This window comes from Cynocephalus volans, chromosome 1, assembly GCF_027409185.1.
Source record: "Cynocephalus volans isolate mCynVol1 chromosome 1, mCynVol1.pri, whole genome shotgun sequence".
Taxonomy (NCBI): domain Eukaryota; kingdom Metazoa; phylum Chordata; class Mammalia; order Dermoptera; family Cynocephalidae; genus Cynocephalus; species Cynocephalus volans.
The window spans coordinates 29,476,760-29,490,515 of record NC_084460.1 but is presented as its reverse complement, the minus strand read 5'-3'; the positions used below and the strand labels follow the sequence as shown (position 1 = coordinate 29,490,515).

The 13,756-nt window shown below is 40.3% G+C and overlaps 1 pseudogene; it reads left to right on the top strand.

Moving 5' to 3' along the window:
* Positions 1–3,727: 3,727 nt before the first annotated feature.
* LOC134373093 (large ribosomal subunit protein eL32-like) lies at positions 3,728–11,321 on the top strand (annotated as a pseudogene).
* Positions 11,322–13,756: the final 2,435 nt, after the last annotated feature.

Sequence of the window (13,756 nt, the reverse complement as noted above, 5' to 3'; positions counted from 1 at the left end):
ATGTAGTTGATGGCAATATTGATAGACGTTGACTTGAGTGGAACCCTTTGGGAATCCCAGTGATAAATTTCCCATTCTCTTAAAAGCAATTGCATAAGAGACAATTCTTAACCACCTACCCTGTGCTAGGCAGGGTGCGGTGTAGAGGAGGGACATTGCTAAAGTGATTCTAAACCCATAACCCTAGTTATCGGTCCTTAGATGAACTGTCCTATGCTTGTTCCCACCTCAGAGTTTCAACCTTCTCTTTGCACATTCAATGCAGCAAGTTCTTACCTTGCCCAGTGTTGATGTGTCAAAGTTTTAAAAGCTGCCTCTCCTCCTGCTCTTGCCTCTGAACTGTTGATGACAAAGCTACATCCCATTTTTATAGACCGATGTGTCTCAGAAAAGTTGTCAGACAAGAAGGGAGGTGATCCAAGTGTGCTGATAAGGGGGGCGTGATACAGGCTGCCTTCCAAGATCAGCACCTGCTCCATGTTATGACATTTGTCAGTGTCTTCCTGTAAGATGTACAGAATACTTACAAGCTTCTTGGGAACGGGCAAGCAGGCCAGGTATCTGTCCCCTCATTTTAAACCCACATAGGCCTGCTGCCTGGAGCCATAAGAATGCTGGGTGAGTGGCAGAGAAGAGGAGTTTGCAGGGCTGGCGAGTACCAATCCTGTGCAATACACTTATGGTGCCTGTGCAGTGCCCTGGGCGTAGATGGCACTCAACACTGAGTGAGCAACCCCTTCCTTCAGCGCACAAGTGGCTGAGCAGGCCAAGCTTGGACATAAGAGTCAGGAAGTTCTGGGTTCAGGTTCTGATTGGGCCACTTATTGGCTGTGTGATGTTTGGCAGTCACTTAACCTCTCTGAGCTTTCATTGCCCTCATTCATTTATTTCTTCTACAGATGTGCCAGGTGCTGTGGACACGGCAATTGGCAGGACCCAACTCAGTCTTTGGTTGCTGAGAGCTTCCAGTTTTCTGAGCGGGACAGACATTAGTGAAGTAATTCAGTGTACATCATTATTTTTGAGGGGCTAGTGAAGAAGGGTGTATTCTGAGGGAGAGGAGCTCAGTGCTGTAAGAACTAAGGAGATCTAGGAGGGCTTCCCTTAGGAGGTGATGTGAGAGCTAATGCATGAAGGACGAGCAGGCATTATTTAGGTGATGTGTGATCGGCCTGCAGGAAAATATCCCAGGTAGAGCGAAAAGTGTTCACAGGCCCTGTGGTGGGTGGGCCTTCTTGAGTTTGGGGCATTCAACTCCCCTAGGAATAGGTTGCTGGAAAGATTAGAAGAAACAGATAAATAGCTTAGTGTAGAAGTTGATAGAAAGTAAATACATAATAAAGAAGTCTGGGTAATGAATTCAGTTCAAGTCTGTCTGAAGTAACTAGATTAGGTTGTTCCTGTCTATGGGGTTTAATCAGCCCCCACAATACCTGAAATTTTCCTGCACTCATCTAGTACTAGCCACCTCTCCCATTACCTGCACTGGGCAGTCCCTGTTCCTGTGACATACTTGTCCCAGCTGCTGCTTCATGATAGAGGGCTCTGGGCCTGACTGGGCTGGGCAGGGACAGCACAGTGAGACTCTCCCAGAGATTCTCTGAGCATTTTAGCTTATTGAGGGCTCTGAAGAGTCCCACAGTAAAGGACCTCTGTGATCTTGTTCATCTCTTTATTTCCACAAATACATATTGCACCAGGCACTATTTCTGGATGGCGGTAGAACAGTGCATATCACAGACATGGCTCCAGCGCCAGTGGAGCTGATAGTACAGCAGGAGAGACTGACACCCCCTGGCCCATCCCAGAGATGAACAAATGCTCATGGGTCAGGCTGTGAGGGAAAGGAAGCTGGTTCTGGGAGCTGCACTGACTGGGCTTAGGTGGAGCATCCGGAAGGTTCTCTGGAGAGTTTTCATGGCAGCCATGAGCCAGGCCCTGCCCTTTATTCCCAGCATTTCTGAGTTCAGAAAAACCTAGATATCTCTATAGACATCATTATCACCTGGGTGGGGTTGTTAAAAAATTTAATTCTTGGATCCTCCCCTCCCCAAATCTTATATATGGATTTAATAAGTAAGGGCTGAGGTTCAGGAATTTGTTTTAGAAGGCCTCTGTAGGTGGTTGTCTAGTCTACTGCACACTCTTATTTTGCAGGTGAGTTCTAGAGAAGAGGTCACATGCCCCAGGACACAATGGAGTCTGGAGTCAAACTAGGATTTGAACTCAGGTCCTCTTACTGGATATAAAATGATGGTGTTGATCCAAACATGGTACCACACATGGAGCTGCCCTGCTCTGAACACCTTCGAGGTGAGGCAGTATATATGAGCCTGTTTCTGTTGCCTGTGAGCAGATGCACCCTCAGTGGTAGAGTTTGGATTTTGTTTTCGGGGTGGTTGGAGGGTGGAGGGTTTTAATCATGCCAGTTACATAATTTGCTCAGCATCTTTTCCTTTGCCTAGTTGCCCCTGGAATGAAAGCTGAATAGGGTCAGTAGCCTGCTGTGGTTCTCATTTGTATTCAAGAATTTGCAGTCTCTAGGCCAGGGTCCTTCACACCTGATATCTCATTTAATGAATCCCCAAATTCTAGAGCCTATCCTCTGGGCCCCAGGCTTTTCCTCTCTTTCAGGAGAAGGCTCAGTCATGTAGTAGGTTCCTACCCCTGGAAGATTTGTGATTTTGTCTTGTAGATACTGTCATGATGTCTGGTGTAGTAATCACAGCCTACAAAGCGAGAGTCTGGGCGGAGAGTTGATTTTGACTGAGGGGGTGCTTTGTGCCTGCTTCAGCTACGTGCAGGCTGGGCTTGGGCTGGGTTCTGGCCTCCAAGTAGGCTCAGCATGTCTGCTGCCTGGCCCAGCTGCAGGGCCCTCTCCAGCCTCACTGTGGTTCTCATACTTGAATCTCCACTCCAGTTCCATTTGTCCAAGGTCTCATTTTGGGCAGTGCAGAAATGTCAAATGGGTAGACCTCTGCATCAAATGACAGTTGACCTTTTCTTGGAGGGCAGAACTTAGAGTTTTATACATGATGATAAGTAGAAGACAAAACCCAACAGTCTTATTTTGGGGGGGTATTATTTTTCTTGGCCACTTGAGGGAAATTGAATCATCTTTTAGGTGAAATTTGTGCCACCTGTCGTGGGTGCGTCCCTTGATTTTGGTGCCTACAATGGTTCTCTGGAATGAGAGAAAGAATGATCCCAACTGCAGAGGTTGGGAAGGGGCATATCCGGGAGGCAGGCTCTGATGGCCTTTGTGGGCTCCTGGTTCCTTTGTCTCTGTCTCTTTCAACCTTAGGAGGTGGGGTCAGCTACTGAATTCTGTTAATCCAGGATCTGCATCGTAGAGGTGTTGTGCAGGGTGGCTTATCAGCTGGGGCACAAGGGCCTGCCTGTTCCAAAGCCCTAAGTGATCTGACCTGCTGATTTTTGAAGGGAGGGCCCTTTCAAGGCTGGCCAAGGCTTGACTCCGCTTAGTCCCACAGGAGGCTGGGCCGGTGTCAGCCCTCAATCGCCCCTACGTGAAGATGTCACAGTAAGCCAGACCAAGTCTGTTTACAGTGGTTTCTCTGTCTTCATTTTTGTCTCAGTTATTGTTTCCTTCATGGCACTGGATTTAGTGTTTTCCAGCCCCAGTTCTGCTGCGAATGAGGTAACCTCCCCTAGTTTTCTCTCCTGGGCTCCTAGGAGTTGGTGTAGTGAAGGAGGGATGAGGAGCAGAATGAAGGTAAGGTGGAGACTGTACACTTGACAAACCTACATCCCTGATATGTTGTGGTTTCATTATTACTCATTTATAAACATTTCTAATTTCCCTTGTGCTTTCATTGTCCTTTGAGTTATTTAGAAGCTTGTTGTTTAATTTAGAATTACTTGTGTGCATTTTTTTTGCTGGCTGCCCATATAGGGATTGAACCCTGGACTTTGGTGTTATCAACGCCATGCTCTAGCCAACTGAGCTCACTGGCCAGCCCCTCACATGCCATTTTAAATTGATTTTTGTTATTGAGTCTTAATTAGATACAGTTGTGTTCAAGGAACATATTGTGTTTAATTTAATCTTTTTACATTTGTTGAGTGTTGTTTTATGTCACAGCATATAGTCTATCTTGACAAAGGTACTGTGTGGTGAGCCAAGATGATTTAAGCCAACTACTTGCTATGTTGCCCTCTATTCACGATTTAAACTCTGAACAGAATATGAAAAGAAACTGCTAATAGATCTGGAAGTAAACAGTCTTAAGTAGATAGGGGAAAGAGGTAAAATTTTCCAGACATGAATGTCCTATTTATTAGTTTTTTAATTTTCCATCTTTAACTCAACGGCAGCCCTGTGATAGAAATGTGCATGCACTGGACTGCAAAATCTCCTCCAGATCCCTCTTTGTTCTGGCTTGAGAACTGGATAAATGGACCCTCTTTGAGCTGGAGAGTGTGGGGATAATTCACATTGAAGAAATTTTTTCTTCTTCTTCTTCATTTTTTTTTTTTTTTTTTTTTTTATCATTTGCCAAGTCGTATAGTAGTGTTTGGTTGAGAAAGAGGCTGCTGCTCCAAGAGAATATTCAAAATGCTAAAGATGAAATTGAGGATTACTTGGCATACAAAGAATCAGGATAATGGGACTAAGTCTCTAGATAAACGGCAAACAACAAATGTCAACCCCAAGAAGACACAGATGCTGGAATTATAAGACGAAGACTAAAGGATCTCTTATAGTCATGTTTCATGAGGTGAAGGTAACACTCTGGAAATGAATGGAAAGATAGAAGTTCTCAGCAGGGAAATAGAAAGTATAAAAAAGAACCAAATGGAAATTTTCGAACTGCAAGCACAATTTGTATACTAGCAAGATTCACTGGATAGGCTCCATAGAGATGTTTATGACAGAAGAAAGAGATGGTGAATTGAAAATAATCACTGAAATTCAGTCTCAAGAACAGAGTGAATAATGATTGAAAAAAAAATGAACAGTCTCTTGAGGCACTATGTCAAAAGGGTTAACATATGATTAATTGGAGTTCCAGAAGGAGAAGGAAGATAGAAGAGGTTAGGGAGGAAAAAAAAAAAAAGAATAAAGACACCAAATTTAGTGAAAGACATAAATGTAGAGGTTTAAGAATCTAACAAACCTCAAACAGGATAGTCTCAAGGAAAAGGCCAAACATGTCTTAAACAAATTGCTGAAAATTAAAGATAAAGAAAAAAAAATCTTTGAAACAGCCATAGAAAAATAACACATTACTTAAAGTGAAAGAATGATTTGAATGACTCTAGATCTCCTATGAGAAACCATAGCAGAACAATATGTTTAAAGTGCTGAAGGAAAAAAATGTAACGAAGAATTTGTTGCTAACAGACCTGCACTAAAAGGAATGCTAAAGGAAGGGGAATGGTACCAAAGGGAAACTTGAAATTTCAGGAATGGAGGAAGAGCAACAAAAATGGTTAGTATGGGAGTTAAATATAAAGACTAGACTAGGATCAGAGTGACTTTGGACTTCTTAACATCAACCCTGAAATTTAGAAGTCAGTGAAACAATAACTTAAAATGCTGACTGAAAGTGATCTCCAAAGTAATATTCTACTTCCGTTGAAATTGTTAAGGGCCTCAAAATTTACCTTCCATTCACCCTTGTCCTGGATGCAACTGCAGGACGTTCTTCGGTGACAAAGGTAGTAAACTGAGAGAACTAAGCCATGGCATACAAGAGTAGGTCATCTAACACATGGCAGTTAACAGAGATTTCAGAATGACAGGTGTGCACCAGATGTAGAAAACACCTGTGGCACATTAAACTATGTGCATGTATAAGAGTGATTAAGAAGAGAAATTCTAATGATAACGTGCACGAGTGTGTGTGTGTGTGTGTGTGTGTGTGTGTGTGTGTGTGTGTGTGTGTGTGTGTGAGAGAGCATATTAGCTGTATTAGTATCAAACCAAGTAAACTTTAGAAAAAGACATATCAGGGATCAAGAGGGACATTATGCTATAATAAAAGGGTCAATTCATCAATAAGCCATAACAATCTTAAATGTATTTGCATCTAAGATTAGATCTTCAGAATACATGAAGAAAAAACTAACAAATGAAAGGAGAAATAGACAAATCAGTTTTTCAGGTCAGCATCACTCTGATACCAAAACCAGGTAGACATTATGATATGAGGAAGCTATGGACCAATGTTGCTTATGTATATAGAAGCAAATATCCCAACAACATGTTAGCTAATCAAATTCAGTAATATATCAATGGATAGTACATTATGGGCAAATAAAGTTTGTCATGAGAACACAAAGTTAGTTGAGCATTTGAAAATAGATCAATGTAATTAATCAAGTCAGTAGACTAAAGAAGAAAAACCTATATGATCATCTCTGTTCTTCATCTAAGTGCAGAAAAACTACCTGATAAAATCCAACATTCCCTTCTGATTAAAAACTCTTAGCTTACCAGGTACAGAAGGGAATGTTTTTAGCCTAACAAAGGTCATTTACTAAAATCTATAGTGACATCATACTTTACATTTTAAGAGTGAATGCTGTCTCCAAAACTGAGGTCAGGACAAGGTGGTATGTTTTCACCATTCCTATTCAGTATCATACTGGAAGAAGTCCTAGCCAGTGCAAGAAGGCAAGAAAAAGGAATAAAAAGGCATGCTAATTGGAAAGGAAGAAATAAAACTGTCTTTACTTTTAACTTATATGGTTGTCTATGTGTTTAATCCCAATTAATCTGCATAAATGCTCCTAAAAGTGAGTTTTTTAAGGTCACAGGACACAAGTGCAATAAACAAAAATCAATTTTACTTTTTTGTACTAGCAATGGAAAATTGGATATTGAAATAAAAATAGTACAAAAGATGAACTACTTAATATAAATCTCAAAATCTGTGCACGATCTGTATGTCAAAAACTACAAAGAATTGATAAATCAAAGAAGACCTAAAAAATGGAGAGACACAACAGTGTGCATGGGTTAGAAGATTTATGTTAAAATGTTCGTTCTTTCTAAATTGATCTATAGATGAAAGGAAATCTCAAGAAAAATCTCAGCAGACCTTTTTCTTAAAAATTGACAAACTAGTTCTGTAACTAATATTAAAGGCAGGATGGCTGGTTAGCTCAGTTGATTAGAGTGTGGTGTTATAACACCAAAGCCAAGGGTTCGATCACCATACTGGCTAGCTACCAAAAAAAAAAAAAAAAAAAAAGAGGCAAAGGGACTAGAATAACCAAACTCGTTATGAAAAAAAAAAAGAACAAAGTTGGGGCCCTCACATTACCTTAATTCAAGTCTTTCTGTAAAGCTACCATAATGAAAACAGTATTGTATTGGTGTCACCGTAAGCAAATAGAACAAAAGAACAGAAAAGAGTCCTAAGATAGATGCAACAATTATGGTCAATAAATTCTTGACAAAGATGAAAAGACAATTCAATGGAGAGAAAAAAATGTTTGGAACAAACGGTGCTGAGAAAATTGGACATTCATATGCAAAAAAATGAACCTCAACTTACATCTCACATTTCATACAAAAATTAACTCAAAATGGATCACAGACATAAATGTCAAACATAAAACTGTGAAACTTACTGAAGATTATGTAGGAGAAAATGCTTGTGACTTTGCCTTAGGCAAGTAGTTCTTAGGCAAATGGCACCAAGAGAGAAAAAATAAGTTGAACCTCATCAAAATCAAAACTTTGTTCAGATTCACATACAAACAGCCACAAATAAATAAATAAATAATAGAAAATTTGTTCTGCAAAAGAATGATAAAATAAGCCACCGATTGGAAGAGAATATTTGCAAGTCTCAAATCTGAAATAGGACTTCTATCAGGAATATGTAAAGGACTCTCAATATTCAACAATAAGGAAAAGCCCAATAAAAAATGGACAAATGTTTTCAACAGACATATCACCAAAGAAGATATGTGGATGGCATATAAGCACCTGAAAAGATGCTCAACCTTAATAATTATTAGGGAAATGCAAATTAAACTCATAATGAAATATCAGTACATACTTACTGGAATGGCTAAGTAAAAAGTACTGACAATACTGAGTTCTGGTGAGGAAGCAGATCATCTGGAATTCTCATAAGTTGCTGGTTAGAGTGCAAAATGGCATAGCCATTTGGAAACAGTTTGAAAGTTTAAAAAATATAGTGAACATGCACTTATCATATGACCAGCAACCTCATTTTTAGATATTTACCCAGGATGAATGGAAACTTACATTGACACAAAAATTAGTTCAATTTCTTTAACAACCATTGTCATAATTGCCAAAAACTGTAAACAAAACAAATACCCTTCAGGTGATGAAGGGACAGACAAACAGTGGTACATTTATACAAGGGATTACTATTTGGCAATAAAGTGGAATGAAGTGTTGATACAAACTAAAACATGAATGAATCTCAAATACGTTATGTGAAGAAAGAAGCTAAACTCAAAGGACTACATTCTGTATGCTTCCTTTTATGTGACATTCTGGAAAAGGTTAGACTATTAGGATGGAAAACAGATTGGTGGTTGACAGTGTTTCCAGAGTTTCCAAGGCAAAGGGGTTAACAAGAGTCAGTAGGAAGGAATTTTGGGGGCTGATGGAACTATGAGGGGTCTTCAAAAAGTTCATGGAAAAATTTGTATTATCTCTTAATTCCATTTTTCCACAAACTTTTTGAATACAATACCTCATATTGTATATCTTTGTTGTGCATATGGTCATACAACTGTGTTTGTCAAAGCTTATGGAACTCTACACCAAAAAGAGTATATTTTACTGTATTTAAATAAAAACTTATATTATTTTAATAATTTAAATGAAAATAAAATTAATAAAAACATGAGTATTCTGCAGTTGTTGGTTATTGTGTTTCATGATTTGGAAGTTGATAGAGTTTTTCAAGCTTTTACGTGTTCACTGATTTTTTTTGTCTCGTTCTCTTAGCTGCTGAGATTAGACTCAAACTAGTATATTGTGGAATTTCCTATTCTTTGCTTTAATTCTGTCAATTTTTCTTTTATGTATTTTGCGGCTCTGTCAACAGGCACATACATATTTAAGATTTTTTTTTCTTCCTGATGAATTACTTAGATGGTAAATGGGTTAATTTCAGTCAATTTTATCTCTGAGCAGAGTAGCAGCAGCTACCCATTTCCCAACCTTCAGCCATTGTGGCAGGCCACTGTGCATGTGCTCCTAGAGAAGGCAGAAAACAGGTTGTGGGAGGCAGGGTGGGAAAAAAGGAACCTGTCTCCCAAAGTTTGGGGATCTGTTCTCTGATGACTCTTTGCTGATTCTGATCACAGACGTGCAGACAAATAGGCGGGTAGCCATTGTTTTACCTCCCCTGAGGGGTGCAAGCCCCTCCTTCTACAACTGAAGTGATTTCCAAGGAATTTAAAGGGCTGGCATTTTCCCCTCTTCCCTTCATTTTTCCTTTTCTCATTTTGGGAGCCAGATAGTATATTCAAGACAAACTGCATACTTGGGGGAAATTAGAAAGTGACTGTTCATGCCCAGGGATAGGCTCAGAAAAGATCTTAGAAGACTGACTTTATATCTCAGGCTGATCCTTGGGAAAGAGACAGCACATAACCAAAAAAGCAAAAGCATAAACAAAACAATACCAAAAAATAGCAAACCCTGGTGAAGGGGAGAATCTGATTTCCAGAGTTACATTATCAGCTTCAAACGTCCAGTTTTTTTGTGTGTGTGTTTTTTTAAGATGACCGGTAAGGGGATCTTAACGCTTGGCTTGGTGTTGTCAGCACCATGCTCAGCCAGTGAGCCAACTGGCCATCCCTATATAGGATCCGAACCCGCGGCCTTTGTGTTATCAGCACTGCACTCTCCCTAGTGAGCCATGGGCTGGCCTTCAAATGTCCAGTTTTCAACAGGAAAATCACAAGGCATTCCAAGAAATAGGAATGTATGGCCAATTCAAAGGAAAAAAATAATCAACAGAAACTATCCCTGAAAAAGATCTCATGACAGATATACTAGACAGACTTTAAAATGTCTTTAAGATGCCCAAAGAACTAAAGGAAAATGCATAAAGTCAAGAAAATGATATCTGAACCAAATGGAAATATCAGTAAAGAGTTAGAAAACAAGAAACCCAGAAGACATTCTGGTGTTGAAAAGTACAAAAACTGAAATAAAAAATTCAATAGAGGGATTTGAAAGCAGATTTGAGTAGGCAAAAGAAAGAATCAGTGATTCTGAAGGTAGGACAATGGAAAATTTTGAGGCCACAGAACAGAAAGATTTATTTTTCAAATAAATATTTTAAAATTTAAAAAAGTGAACAAAAAAGTAAAAGCAGTAAGAGAGAAACAACTTTTCACATACAAGGGATCTTCAATAAGATTATCAGCAGATTTCTCATGAGAAACTTTGTAGACCAGAAGGCAGTTGGCTGATATATTAAAAGCACTAATAAAAAAACCCCCAACTGTCTACCAGAAAATACTATATCTGGCAAAACTGTCCTTCAAAAGTGAGGGGGAAATCAAGATATCTCCAGATAAACGAAAGGAGATTGTTACCACTAGACCTGCCCTGTGAGAAATGCTAAAGGGACTTCTGCAGGTTGAAACGAAAGATCACTAGACAGTAACTCAAAGATATATGAAGAAATAAAAATCTCAGTAAAGGTAAATACATGGGCAATTATAAAAGCTTGTACTATCATAACAATGGTTTGTAACTCCACTTTTTGTTTTGTACATGACTTAAGGGATTAGTATACAGGGTACTTCAAAAACTTTATGAAAAAAAGTGGAATTAAAACATAATATGAAACTTTCTGGCCCATCAGCTTTCACGTACCACCTTTCCCTCTCTCTTCCTCATGCTGCCTGTGGAGCTGGCAGCCATATCCTACTCAGCAACATGGCCACCCTCAATCCCTCATGAAGCTCAAGATCATCAAAAAGAGGACCAAGAAGTTCATCCAGCAGCAGTCAGACTGAAATGTCAAAATTAAGTGTAACTGGCGGAAACCCAGAGGTATTGACAACAAGGTGTGGAGAAGATTTAAGGGCCAGATCTTGATGCCAAACATTGGTTATGGGAGCAACAAGAAAACAAAGCACATGCTGCCTAGTGGCTTCCAGAAGTTCCTGATTCACAACATCAAGGAGCTGGAAGTGCTGCTAATGTGCAACAAATCTTAATGTGCAGAGATTGTTCACAGTGTTTCCTTCAAGAACTGCAAAGCCATCTTAGAAAAAGAGCCCAGCTGGCCATCATAGTCACCAATCCCAATACCAGGCTACGCAGTGAAGAAAATGAATAGACAGCTCATGTCCACATTTTGTTTGTGTTTAAATAAAACCATAAAAACTGCAAAAAAAAAAGAAGAAAAAATCCGAATAGTATTCAATTGTGTACATTTACCACATTTTCTTTATCCATTCATCTGTTGATTGACATTTAGGATGATTTCTTCTCTTGGCTGTTGTAAATAGTGCTGCAAATACCATGGGAGTGCAGATGTCTCTTCGACACACTAATTTCAATTTCCTTGGAAACAAACTCAGTAGTGGAGTTGCTGGATCACATGATAGTTTTTAAAAAATTTTTGAGGAACATTCTTACTGTTTTCCATGTGGCTGTACTAATTTATATTTCTAACAACAGAGTGTAAGAGTTCCTCTTTCTTTGAATCCTCACCAGCATTTGTTATTTTATATCTTTTTGATAATAGCCATTTTAACTGGGGTGAGGTGATATCTCCTGTGGTTTTGATTTGCATTTCCCTGATGATTAGTGATGTTAAGCATTTTTCTTATAAATATGTAACAGATGAGTCTGGGTAATGAATTCAGTTCAAGTCTGCCTGTAACTAGATTAGGTAGTCCCTGTCTATGGGGTTTAAACAGCCCTCCCAATACCTGAAATTCTCCTGCATTCATCTAGTATTACTGCCTCTCTCATTCCCTGCTCTGGGCAGTCCCTGTTCCCTTTGACATACTTGTCCCAGCTGCTGCTGCATGATAGAGGGCTCTGGGCCTGACTGGGTTGGACAGGGGCAGCACAGTGAGACTCTCTCAGATTTTCTGAGTGTTTTAGCTTATTGAGGGCTCTGAAGAGTCCCACAGTAAAGGACCTCTGTGATCTTGTTCATTCCTTTATTTTCACAAATATGCATTGTGCTGGGCACTGTTTCTGGATGGTGGTAGAACAGTGCATACCACAGACATGGTTCTAGCACCAGTGGAGCTGGTGTTCCAGTAGGAAAGACTGACACCCCCTGGCCCATCCCAGGGATGAATGAATGCTCATGGATCAGGCTCTGAGGGAAAGGAAGCTGGTTCTGGGAGCTGCACTGACTGGGCTGAGGTGGAGCATTCGGAAGGTTCTCTGGAGAGTCTTCATGGCAGCCATGGGCCTGGCCCTGCCCTTTATTCCCAGCATTTCTGAGTTCAGAAAAACCTGGACATCTCTATAGACATCATTATCACCTGGGTAGGGTTGTTAAAATTTTTAATTCTTGGATCCTCCCCTCCCCAACTCTTACATATGGATTTAATAAGTAAGGGCTGAGGTTCAGGAATTTGTTTTATTTTATTTTATTTATTTATTTTAAAAGATGACCGGTAAGGGGATCTTAACCCGTGGCCTTGATGTTATCAGTACCACACTCTCCCAAGTGGGCCATGGGCCGGTCCTAGGAATTTGTTTTAGAAGGCCTCTGCAGGTGGTCATCTAGTCCATTGCACACTCTCATTTTGCAGGTGAGTTTTAGAGAAGAGGTCACATGCCCCAGGACATCATGGAGTCTGGAGTCAAACTAGGATTTGAACTCAGGTCCTCTTACTGCATATAAAATGATGATGTTGATCCAAACATGGTACCACACATGGAGCTGCCCTGCTCTGAACACCTTTGAGGTGAGACAGTAAATATGAACCTGTTTCTGTTACCTGTGAGCAGACACATCTGTAGTGATACCCTGTGGTAGAGTTAGGATTTTGTTTTTGGGTTGATTGGAGGGTAGAGGGTTTTAATATGCCAGTTACATAATTTGCTCAGCATCTTTTCCTTTGCCTAGTTGCCCCTGGAATGAGAGCTGAAGAGAGCTGAATGAGGTCAGTAGCTCACTGTGGTTCTCATTTGTATTCAAGAATTTGCAGTCTCTAGGCCAGGGTCCTTCACACCTGATATCTCATTTAATGAATCCCCAAATTCTAGAGCCTATCCTCTGGGCCCCAGGCTTTTCCTCTCTTTCAGGAGAAGGCTCAGTCAGGTAGTAGGTTCCTACCCCTGGAAGATTTGTGATTTTGTCCTGTAGGTACTGTCATGCTGTCTGGTGTAGTAATCACAGCTTACAAAGCAAGAGTCTGGGAGAGGGAGCTTATTTTGACTGAGGGGGTGCTTCGTGCCTGCTCAGCTACGTGCATCTGGGGTTGGGCTGGGTTCCGGCCTCCAAGCAGGCTCAGCATGTCTACTGCCTGGCCCAGCTGCAGCGCCGTCTCCAACCCCACTGCAGTTCTCATACTTGAACGTCTGTTCCAGTTCCATTTGCCAAAGGTCCCATTTTGGGCAGTGCAGTAATGTCAAATGGGTAGACTTCTGCATCTAATGACAGTTGACCTTTTCTCGGAGAAAGTTTTATACATGATAAGTAGAAGACAAAACCCAACTGTCTTATTTTTCTTGGCCATTTGAGGGAAATTGAATCATCATTTAGGGTGAAGTTTGTGCCACCTATGGTGGATGTTGCCTTTG